Source organism: Buteo buteo, chromosome 10 (genome assembly GCF_964188355.1).
Source record: "Buteo buteo chromosome 10, bButBut1.hap1.1, whole genome shotgun sequence".
Taxonomy (NCBI): domain Eukaryota; kingdom Metazoa; phylum Chordata; class Aves; order Accipitriformes; family Accipitridae; genus Buteo; species Buteo buteo.
In genome coordinates, this window is record NC_134180.1 from 37,940,863 (window position 1) to 37,952,960 (window position 12,098).

Below are 12,098 nucleotides of genomic sequence, written 5' to 3' on the forward strand. Positions count from 1 at the left end.
CTTTAACCTCTTTGGCCTCTGAAAAGAGAGGTTTCAGCCCTCACATCTTCCCAACAAAGGCAAAGCAGGTCATGCAGGCTCAGCAAACCAACGTGCTAATCACCTTCCCTCTGTTCTTGAACTAGGCAGGAATGGTGCAAATTCCTGGAAAACAGCTAAACCCTGAATGCAGCTCCTGCCCCAATGCCTCCCATGTTCCTCCTCCCCAGGCTGCCTCCTCTTATCCTTTGAGTCTTTCTGGTGGGCAAAGCCAGCAGCCCTGCTTACAAAAATGGGATTGGTCAGCATGTGCACCAGGCATGTCCCTGAATTATCAGATTTGCTCATATTTTCATCTGGTATAGCCACAACAGAAAACATGGGGAAGAAAAATACAAAAGCAGTATAGCCTTTCTGTATTTGTGACCTTTCCTCTTTTTCTCTCTATACAGATTAGTGGCGTCAGTATTTGCTTTTGCTGGGCCACGGGGTTTGGTGCTTACAAATCACAACAAATCCTTACTGGATTCCCAGCTACCTAGTGTACAAATCATTACCCACTTACCACATTCATTGCCTTGTTTTCTCAGCTTTTGTCTGAGATCCGATGGTTTCTGTTCATCTCATGGACCTGTGCTCCTGCTTCCTCTTCTGCCCTGTTATTAGACTGGTCTCCAGTTTCCATAGAGATTGCAAGCCTCACCTTGCCCACTGAATCACGGTCCCTTTGTTGCATTTCAAGACTGCAGAAGGACATTAGTTTGCTCCAGACAGTTAAGTAGGGAAAAAGATGCATTTGATTCCATCAGCATAACAGTAATTTAAACGAGAGCAGCCTGAGACTATGGAGGGACTACAGAGAGTGGGTTATTGTGCAAAGGTCACTGTGTGGAGGCTTTAATGAAACAGAGTTTCATAGAGCACTTGATGGCAAATGAAGGCAGGACCTTGAGGTCTCAAGAGGAGACAAGGCTGTTCTCATTCCTCTAATGCAAAAGCAACAATGTCCTTAATACAGAAAGCCAGAAAGACTAAGAGACACTGATTATAGCTCCCAGGTATTAGCTGTGTGTGCTGTGACCTGCCCCTCCTGTTAGCATGAGACTGGCTCTGCATGTTATGCCTCATGATGTACTGATGATGGTGATGCATATGGCTAAAAAGAAATACATCTGGCTGGAGCAGCTGAAGGCAGCATGTGCTATCTCCTGTGCAGGAGGGCAAAGAAACAAGCCCCACTCCTCACCTCCCGTTAGCACTTCTCTGACAAGGCAGTGGCTGGCAGAAATAGAGATCTACCGGAGCAGCACCTGGAAGGGAAGGGTGCAGCAGGGCAAAATCACGTAACTTGATGCAGTGGTATCACCTGGAGCTGTTGCCTACCAGAAGCCTGTCCAGTTGTGTTCCCTGTGCTCCTGCAGAAAGGAAAGAAAAACAGAGCAATGTTTTCATCCTATTAGCTCTGAGTGCCCAAATGCCAACTATTAGAGGCCAGCGCTGGTAGCCAAGGGAACAGTCCTCTCACAGGAGAATAAGAAAAACACAGTTGAACAGCATGTAGAGAGGACAGCACACAAAAGGCTCACCAAATCATAAGAACATTTGGGTTTTGTTGTGGGGTTAGGTTGTTGTTTTTTTTTAAATATAGATGGCTAGCTCTAATCTTTTATCCATTTTGAACGCTTAGACTGCCTGCAATCTAAAGTGCTGGGGCACTCTTCAGCCTTTAATTGGTTCTGAGAATGCTTCAAGCAGCTATTGCAATCCCATCAAATAAATGCACAGCTAGGTCTGAACTAAAAAACTTGCTCAGTTTCCAAAAATCAGACCTCTGTGTGTGTGTGTGCACCCACCCACTGGTTCAGCCCTGGCTACAGATAGAAAGTGAAGAAGCCCATGATGGAAGACTACGTTTCTGTCCCAGCCCTCGCCTCCTCTGCCCCACAGGGTTTTAAACTCTGTGCAGGCCCTTATTTAATAAATGCACATTAACAGCCATATGTTGGTGCCATAGGGGTATATTCCTGCTGGGAGTTTCACTCTGTATGGATTGTAGAGGAATTAACAGAGATCTTGAACTTGTGAATGATTTCTGCTTCAGGTTGTCCAGACACTTTGCAGATATCTGAGAGCTAATTTGATCTGATATAGGATTATATTCCAGGAAAGACCTGATCCGAATGTGCCATGATCTGTTTCCTTCATTAAATTAGCAAAATAAGTAGGCTTTGGATTGTGATGTTTTCCTTTAGGAACACACATACCTGGGACCAAGCTCTGGAAATCATCATCTGTTTAACTCCAGAGTTAAATAAGGTAGTCTAGCATCTCTAAGGAGTCCTAGCAGGCTTTCTGTTGCACACAGTGTTACTGTAGCTCTTGCTGCACTCTGGAGACATCAGGGAAGAAAGCAGTTTGATATGATGCTTTCCTGGGATCAGGAGATGCTTCAAGGCCATAATGAATTAGTTGTCCTTTTCTTTTACTGATTGAGCAATGAGAAAAAATAGAATTCATGTTGAATTACTCAGTTGATCTCATTTTGTGAAAGGACAGGTAAGTTCTAGCTAGAAAAAATTCCTCTGCTATGCAATTTATTCCATCTCATTTTTGTTGTGAACCCACCCTTCTTTTCAGACTCTCTAGTATTTTGATCCTGTTTTTCTTCAACAGCTCTGCTATGAACTATCTTCTTGGAGTGTTTGGGCCAAGCTAAGTTACGCTGCAGCAAGTTCTTTAAAACAATCACATAGATCCCAGCTGGTGGAAGCTCATACTTGATGTGCTGCAGAAAGTGTGCAGAATCCCTTTGGTTTTAACTATATTCATAGGCTGAGCAGTATTGCACATAGCAATTTCTAACAAGAAACAGCATTTATGTTTGTCACTTATTAGTTCAAGCCTCCAAGCACAGAGAGTACTCAATCAATTCCTCTCCACACATTCATCTGATCAATTTGCAGTGTCGTGACAAAAGCAGAGAAATATACCCTATTCCAGACTGCACGAGGACCCTTCTGAAAGAAAATTTTCCAGTATGAAGGTTCAATGCAATTAGTTTTCAAGGTTATATCTGTTTTCAAGTCACAATATCTCTGATTCAGCCTATTGAACACAAACTGAATCAAAAAGCTTTGTTCTTTCATACCTAAACATCAAAAGATGTTACTAACTTTTTTTCTGTCACCTTATGTATGTCTCCAGGCAATGTTAATGCCTTTCAAGAGCACTAAGCGAAGCGTGAGCAGCCTGAAGCTTGCTGCTCTTCAGCAGTGTTAGCAGGAGGCTCCTGAGCCCCAGGTGTCTTTGCTTCCCTCTATATGCAATTTTCCCAGGTTGTGTGTGCAAGGCTGGCACTGCATTCTGGCAAAGGACCTCACCTTTGGCTCTCCAGAGGGCAAGGTTTCGACTGGTGCTTCTAAGATATAAAACTTTTCCGCAATTTATTTGGCTCAACATTGACTCATCAATTGTTGCAATGTATCTGCTTGTGGGATGACAGCAAGTATTCTGGCTCGGTACTGCAAAATGCTGAGGGAAGACATTCACTGAAGTCAAGTGGAGGTTATTTATTTATTCAAATCATAGATCAAAACCCTTTCTTGAAATTGTTCCCCAAAGATTATAATGGGGAAAATAGTATATATAAAATGTTTCCAGGGCTCTGCTATGGTATAAATATAGGCTTCGGTTGCAATCTGTAACTGCACAATGTCTAAGGCAAAATTATCCTGCATTTGAAAGGACCAAATGCTTTACGTTCTTACCAAAAGATCACTAGGGACACATACAGGTACTGCATAATAAAATACATTCTGATCATAGGCTTCAGTTTAACACATGTATTAGGATGGCATTAGATTAGGAAAGAAAGTTCTTAGAGAATGAGACCTGATCACTAGGGATCACCTATCTCCTATCACTTATAGCAGTGTATTAACTAGCTTTTAATTTGTGTTGCAGTTTAAACCATCAATGGATCAGCATTGTCACTATGGTGTGATAGCATGATCTGGAAATGTCCATAGCCTGTTGTGGGAGCAATGAACAGAACAGTCAGCAAACATCATACTTGGGCATTTCATGCTGTAATACACAGAAAACAAATTACAAAGCCAAGTACGCTGCAGAGACATTTTGGTTAACTGTTAAATAGTGTGGGAAGTTTTTACTATTTGCTGTAACAAAACCTTTGTACTGCTCCTATAGAAACCATTGCTTGTATTGAATTTGTTCACACCTTCTGTGGCTTTTGTAATTATGTCAGTCCCTGGCATCCTCTGGTATCAGCCCCTGGGTTCTGAGGAACACATAAAACTCACAAAACCCAGCAAAAAAGAACTTAGAATAAGCTCAGAGTTTCAAAAAGATCTAAAGCTTTTTACCTCAAATTATGTATAATCCCTCTGAGGGCCAGCGTCTGTTCATCATAAATATGGTGTGTGAGCTGCCAGTCTGAGGCTGGTTTGGGTCCCTGTGACAGCTAATGTCACTCTATCTCAGCCTACCTGACAAGTAAGATACTATGTATTTCCTTTGTACCAACTGCAGAACAAATAAGCAAAACAATGCCATCGAACATTCCACTTAGGGCTGCACACAAAATAACTTCCCTGAAAGTAACACAGCAAGACTGCTTGCAGTGTTGACAGTGTCACAGCTTCTTATTTTCTCTTCATCAGTTACTAACAACACTTGTGCTGAGGTGGCTATTGCATCTTTCCGGAATAACACTCCACAAATATTATCAGAATAACATTGAAAGGCCAGTTTCCCATCTTAGTGTTTCTTGGCTTGTAAAGAATTAAAAAGTCCTTGCCATGCTAAATATTGTTTGGAGAATAATCAGTTTGGGCCCCTCCTGACATCGTGTGACCTGAAATAAGTCAATAGCCATTCAGTGCCTTGTCCTCCTTTCCTGTACTATAGAGATAATACAGGTTTCCTTCTCAGGAGTTTGCAGAAAAGGTTTTTGCAAAGCAATGAGAGTTTCCTGGGCAGGAAGCTCTGTAGGAACATGGCTTGCTTCCAGTCACAGGAGAGCTGGAAGGAAACCAGCTCACTTCTTCTCAGTGTTTTTTGTGAGACAATGAAATGCTCGGACCAGGCCATTAAGTGTCAAACGAGGACTGTCAGAATAAGGAACATCTAACATAAATTCAGGTTAGTCTCATCTTCATCATGGCCAAACAATTAACATTTTTCTTGGATGGCTTTCTTACCCCAACTCCATATGCAATGGCTCTGTGAGCTGAAAAGCAACTCCGTGTTTCTTGTGATTCACTGGGTAAAGTGCACTAGAATGCTGCGGGTGACAACTGCTGTATAAACATGCGGGGTTTTCATCTTCTTTCTTTCTTCTGTTTTACCAGAAGCCTCTCAGTTGCTAAGAAAAACTCTCTAGGGTATGTTTAAAGCACCTTATTTCAGTTCTGCATAGACAGAATGAGATCTTATAGAGAACTCCCACTATACTCATGAATTGGAGCATATGTATGCATTACGATTATGCTGTTCACAAATCCCCATCTGAAATCACCGCTCCAAAGTGGCCTTAATTTTATAATTCTGTATCACACAAATTTCTTACTAGTTGATCTAGGGGGAAAAAAGATGTCAAAAAAAGGCTATAGTACAAAACCATATGACCATACTACAAACAAGACTGTAAAACAAAGTGTGTATGTAACAAGTATAAAACATTGTATTTGGAAGGAATATACCAGTGGTAATTGTAACTAGTGTTAGAGTAGAAGGCAATAACAACAATTAGAAATATGTGATATAGTCTGCAATTAGTGTAATTAGTGGTTATTGTGTTTACTTCAAGTGTGGATACTGAAAAATGAAAGCACTGGGAGGGTACAGATACAGCATATGAAATTAGACATCAAAAATTTGGCACAGAATTGATCATTAAAGTCTTAAGAGTCTTGGAGAAATCTGTTTTGTATGGATTCTGGGCCGTATTGTTGATACAGTGTCTGAAAAATTAGAGCAGGGTACTAGAGTTTGATACTGAAATATATAGTAGGGACTTTGTACAATCCTGACTCTTAGGCTGTGGGTCTCTGGATCAGGGGTGTTGTCACGGGTGCACACAAATGGTCTAATATCAGGACCTGAATTGAACGCCTGGGTGTCACTCCAACACAAATTATTGCAATAATAATACAACTGGATATATTGCTTATTTTCTAATCTGCTTCTTGCTGTGCCATGACTCCTTTTCCTCCCTCTGCCTTCTTGCTTCACCCCCGAAAAAGCCCAGCCCTGAGCAGAACTGTATCATTCTGAGGTCTAGTGGATGAGATGCTGGGAAGCGCAAGGGAAGGAGGAATTCTTCCTTCTCCATCTAGGGTGAGTACAGCTACAAGAACTACCTTCACACATATACTGCAGAGAGGAGTTGTTACTGATGGCTGAATAAAAGGTAAGCAAGCTGCAAAACTGCTTTTATTACAATATAACACAGAAACAGAACCACCAGAACAAGTCTGGTTTTCTTCTTCTACAACATCATGTGGCTTCTTTACCCGACAGCATCTTTTGTCCAGAATTAATCCAAATGACACTTAATGACACATGATGTGGCACCAGTGTTTTTTACATCTCGGTACAAAACCAGCACTCCACTGGCAATCTTTTCACAGCTGCAGGGAGCATCCTGCAGTGAATGCTTTCATCATTCAAAGCCATGTATTCATAAGTCTGTTTAATTAATTAGAGTTCGTCACCATTTCTTCTGAAGTATATTGCTGCTTTATTAAAGGAGGTTGGCTGTATGCTTAGATCAATACAAACAAATGAAGGAGAAAGCAGACAGTGGTTTAGGAGATAAACTCCTACAGCTGAGATAAACTCCTTTATTTCTTAGAAAATCCACTGATCCTGACGTGATCAACAGGTCTTCCATATTTCCAAGTATGCTCTTATGATCACATATCTATCACTCTTCGTTCATCATCTCAGAGGATTTGGAGGAACAATTTTCTTCCCAAGAGGATATAAAATTTAGCCTTTGTAACATCAGGTAAAAAGAAAGAGCAAGAAGATACTGACCTTTTGGCAATACCCTCATAATATCAGAGCAAGATGGTTATAAGCCAAGATTTGCAGTACAATTTTCACCTCTTAACAGATTTTGATTATATCTGCTGAACATAATCTCTAGGTTGAGAATAGACTGTTATTAGTAGAGTCTATAGACTGCATTAACCACATACAATTTATAATATGCTGAAATGAGACTGGCTGGGGTTTTTTTGTTATGTTTTGTCACTTTGGAGGGAAAACAGTCAAATAGTCTAATGCATCTGTTAACAGTATTATCTATATCTGCGTAAAAAAGATAGAGGTGTGTCCGAACAGGTAGCAAACTGTTCAGAGACAGCCTGAAAACACTTTAAACTGTTTTTGATGGTGTTTTAGTGTAAGAAAAGACCGTTCCTTAATTTGGGTTTGCCTTTTCAACCGGTGGTACAAAATTGGATGATACTTCATAAACTTATCTGTACTAACACACTTCACAGCTTTTATGAAAATAGTTCATTTTATAATATATAAACTCTGCAAGTCTCTGAATTCTCAAGTGATATCAAAAAAACTCCCTGCAACATGCACTTTATATGTGGCTTTAATTATCTGCAGTGCGTGTCACTTTTATTGAGGATGTTCCCAGGTGCCTGTTTGACTGGAAGTTCCCAGGGGGGATGACTGACAATCATTAGTCCTGGCAGAAGAAAGCCTGCTCTAGTGTGGCAGGTTCGTTTGGACTGAGGATCTCAACAAGCCACTGGGAGACAGTGTGCATTACAAGCTCAAAAAAAAGATCAGGGCTTAAAATGTCACCCAATTCTCCAATGCCTTGAGCCACCTGTAATTGCTTACTTCTGAGCACATGGCTTCCAAACTGTTTTATTACTAGACTGTTACACTCCGCAGAGGTAGAATTTACTTACCTTTGCCAAGTGAAACAAATGCCCAGAATAGTACCTAGCAAAGAATCAGGCAAAGTGTGCTCCTCTAAAAGAGCTTTACCTTCTTAAACTGCCATAAACTATTAACTGTATTAACAGAAAAATTAATCTCACTTTTGTCACCATTTTTTTTTTCCAGGCTGCTGAAAACAAGAGCCTTAGTGGGCCTTACACCCACGGTAGGCAAGAATGTTTTTCATATGCTGCCATCTGTCGTTAGCATGTACCCATTTCATCGCTGCACTGTGCTGCTGGGGTTTTTATTCCAGCAGTAAGCACACCCTTTCCAAGAAGTCTGTTAAAATTGCAGTTAAGTTGGAAGAACTGCTTTAATTCATCCATGCTCTGCCTGAGACAGCATGCAATGAGATTCTAACAAGTCTGCTTTCAATTGTGGCAACAGCCAAATTAGTGCTGTTTTTCTCCCACTTAATTTACTTCAATAGTAAGTTTGTATCTTTATTCAGACCATAGCCAGAGCATTCATGTTCTTTTACAGCAAAACATACACACACATCACAACTTTGCATATATTTATACACACCAAAATTGTAAAGGATCGTGTCAGTGCATGAATACATTTACATATACTGCCCTACTTACTCAGACAGCTGTTTCAGAAAATGTATATTTAGTTACGGTTTGCATCTATGTAAGCTATGGATTTGAGTCCAAAATCTGTTCAGTTAGCACCTTGTTCCCTGAATCTGTATTATAAAAAAGAGAATGTAGTGTTTCAGAAGCTGTCAGGAAAGTAGAACAACTTGTGTGTAATTGAATAAGGGGTGATCACCGTGCATCAAAGAGCAATCCTAAAGCAGCCAGGCAGGTGTGGCACTCAGATACACAGTGACAAACCGGTTGGGAAGATGCTAAAAACAACATTCAGGCTAAAGGTATTTAACATCTGTGCACATGCCTTGCCTGAAAGGGAATATCTGGCCTTGGATACTTGCCCATAATTCAGTAGACCTAGGCCAATTCCTAGCTCTCTTACTTATTTTCTCCACAATCTGGGCCAGCTCCCTTAAGCTCATCTGCCCAGCAGAGCTAATTAAGTTCCTTTCTCTCCTGCCTCTCTGTCTCTCCTGCCTATTTCATTTGGAAGATCTATAGGCAGAGATGTTTCTGTATACATACTGCCATACAGGCTCATTACCATTTTGGGCTTGGCTTCATCTGAATCTGACTTAAATGTTTCTAGATCTAAGCTGACCAGGGAAAAGCTTCACACTTTCAGGGCCTAAAGCAGCATGTCCCCCCTGGACCTGGAATCATCACAGACAGCAAGAGGCACCATCCAGGACCACATGCTGCCTGGACAAACGTCTCATAGTTAAAAAAGTTGACTGTACAAGCAAAGGACAGTATTTCTGTGTCCAGAGAGAGAAAAATAAACATGGTTTTAAAGTGGAAGTGGTGACACTTAAACACCACGTGAAAGCAGCCTGAAATCTGTGCTTGTTCCAGCAGGTTAGCTAAGAAAGTACGTGGGATTCCCAAGTCTCTGAAGAGCAGAAACCTTTACACGGCAACAAGCTATTCGGCCTGAGCCCTCTACAGAATTCCAGTTCCTGGTTATAAACATTTGCATTGGAGGGAAAAAAAAAAAAAAAAGGATGTTGTGGACTAATTTTTCAGAACTCGTTCACTCTGTATGATTGCTCTTTAGTCAGTTTGATGCTGTAATGCACTGAAGCTTATTTCCACTGGTCACCATGGATTTTTATATTCAAAATACAGGCTATATTCCTATATTCCACAAACTATTTCTATATTCTTACTTCATGTACTGTGGAAATCTAGGGGCAATATAATTCCACAAGAAAAACTATACACAGCCATCCTGAAACTGGCTGCTGATATTGTTCAATACATTTGAAGTAGAATACATGCAAGAACCTTCTTTCACTTGTATCTCTTGAGGTTGTCACATGGAAAACAACAACAAAAAATCATACAGTATCAGGGTTTATTTGTACACTTGATTAATCTTCCAGTTTTCCTCTGTTTCCATCTTTTGGTGATTTATTACCCTTACTTATCCAAAATTCACTATAAATGTAAAAATTAAATTTTGGATCTAAAAACATTAAAACACCTCAGTTTAAAAAAAAAAAAATTCCTTCCAAGACACTTGTAGTAAGCTTTGTTGACGCTGCCTTAAGAGTGACAGTAGAGTTGTATAAATCAATTAACACACTTCGAAGCTTTCTCAGTATAGTGAAGCTTCAGTAACAAAGATGTCAAAGAACAGCTTTGAAAGAACTAAGAGGACTTAAACGCAACCATTTGGCTCAGGTACTTCAACAGAACATATCTAGAGCATTCAGAAATCTGTGAGTGCTTGTGAATATCTAGCCAACAGCTCTCACAGAGGAACCATCTCACTGCACTCAACAGAATTACTCCTGCACATATTAGTAAGTTCTGGGCCTTGGGTTTTAAGCAACAGCCTAAGAGAAGGAAGAAAGAGCCAGCTGCTGTTAGTGCAAATCTGGCATGTTTTGAATTTTTTAAGCAGTAGGTAGCAGAAAACATGCTAGCATACTTAATTCACTATTCCTCCTAAAAAATAGTGAAAATTAGTTAGAAATAATTCTTTAATTTCAGCTGTTGCTATGGTTGTGTGCAAGTTGAAATGCTGGTATGCTGAGAAGCACACGAATGCATGTATTTTGCTAACTTTCCAAGTGAGCTGACATCCTTTCAGCAGTATGATTGCAATATAAACCAGTATCCAGAACTATCCTCTGGTCCTTCAAGTGTCAGGTTCAGTTCAGACCAGAGAGTCCATATTGTTGGCAGCTCTAACAGAACCTCTTCATGCATTCTGGATGTATATAGCACAAACACAGCAACTGAGTCAGCATCCAGCACTTGCACAGGAGTGCCACATCCCACATCAGGATGTTTGCACACCAACTCTGTTGTAGGTGAACTCTCAATGTCATTTTTCACTCTCAGATACCAAGGCATTTGTTTCTTTCTTTGTATCTTGAGAGATACTATTTTTTATTTAAAAGACAATACAAACCAACTGTAAGCTGCTTTTTACCATAAGGAGAAAAAAAAAAAAAGTATTGTAGCAGATTCATATCACAATGTTTAGAAATACCAATTAATATATAAAAATGGCAGACGAGACCAAAAAGCAGTCATCAGACTAAGTGTAACACCAAAGCATGAAGTTAAGCAGGAAGGAGACTAGTGACAATGGGGTTTGCACAGGCACTCCCTGTGCAAATTAGTGTTCCCAGTAAAGCGAGGTCTGTGACAGAGCCAGGCACACACACTGAGCAGGGGTGTGCACAGGCAAGCATTTCAAATCAATAAGCACCCACAGATGCAGCTCACATTGTGAATGGCAGAGCACCAGCATTCAGAGGTTGTCACCCAACAGAAATCTGTTTCAATTTTGTAGCTAGACCTCCAATAAAGAAGGCAGCAGCTCAGGATAAGTCTATCCCAAGACTGCACACTACTCTAGAACAGCTTTTACTTGTCTGCTGAAGTGATCCACCCCTCAGTTTCTTCACAGCTTTCCCACATGGCCCTTTTTCCTGAACCCATTTTTTTTTACTGAAAACGTTCTTGGACAGGAAATCTTTGGCTTGGCTCCAATTGAATGCTTAATTATTTAGAAATCAAAGTACATCCAATAATGCCATAACACTGATTTACAATCAATTAATAAACATTTGCACAAGTGAAATAATTATATTAACAGCCTGTAAAACTTACAGGCTGAATTGAGAAATCAAAACTTCTGAGATGAAATGATGACATTAAACGTATAATTTAAAGATCAGCAAGATATCAAATTATTATTTCTCCCTATAACAAATCGTCTCTTTTTTTCTCCTAGTTACAAGTGCAGTTTTGATGCCAGGACAACAAAGTAACTAAATCAGCAAGTCTAAATACAACCATAGGGTAACAAATGTTACCTTCAGCAAATAAACCTTCTCAAGTTTCTCAAGCCATCCTGGTACAAAGCAGCCTTAGAGGACGTCAGCCAAGCATGCACACTACCAAAGTTCCACAACTGCATGTAAGAGATGGCACAGTTCTGAATGTCCAAGCTGGGACTACCTTGCAACTGTGATATTGTGTGTGTGTGTGTGTGTGTGTTAGAAT